The following is a 327-nucleotide window of genomic DNA, read 5'->3' on the forward strand; positions in this document are numbered from 1 at the left end:
TGGGGGGCAACACACCCTGTGCCCCCATCCCTGTGCCCCCAGTGACCTTCTTTGGGGGATAAACGCCCCCTGTGCCCCCAGTGACCCTTTTTGGGGGGCAACGCACCCCATGACCCCACAGATCTTTTTTGGGGGCCCAACACACCCCTATGCCCCCACCGACCTTCTCTGGAGGACAGTGCACCCCTGTGCCCCCATCCCTGTGCCCCCACGGGACCCTCTTTGGGGGGCAACACACCCCTGTGCCCCCAATGACCCTTTTTGGGGGCCCAACACACCCCTGTGCCCCCACTGACCCTCTTTGGGGGGCAAAGCACCCCTGTGCCC

At 65.1% G+C, this 327-nt stretch overlaps 1 long non-coding RNA gene across 1 annotated transcript in view; it reads left to right on the forward strand.

The window, feature by feature from the left end:
* The first annotated feature begins 6 nt into the window (after window positions 1–6).
* The window catches only part of LOC113980990, a 1035-nt gene continuing 714 nt past the window's right edge, over window positions 7–327 (forward strand). Inside the window, exon 1 of the long non-coding RNA XR_003538290.1 lies at window positions 7–321. This is a non-coding gene — a long non-coding RNA (uncharacterized LOC113980990). The remainder of the gene's footprint in view (window positions 322–327) is intronic.

Source organism: Neopelma chrysocephalum, unplaced genomic scaffold (genome assembly GCF_003984885.1).
Source record: "Neopelma chrysocephalum unplaced genomic scaffold, ASM398488v2 Primary Assembly neopelma1_95788, whole genome shotgun sequence".
Lineage (NCBI taxonomy): Eukaryota > Metazoa > Chordata > Aves > Passeriformes > Pipridae > Neopelma > Neopelma chrysocephalum.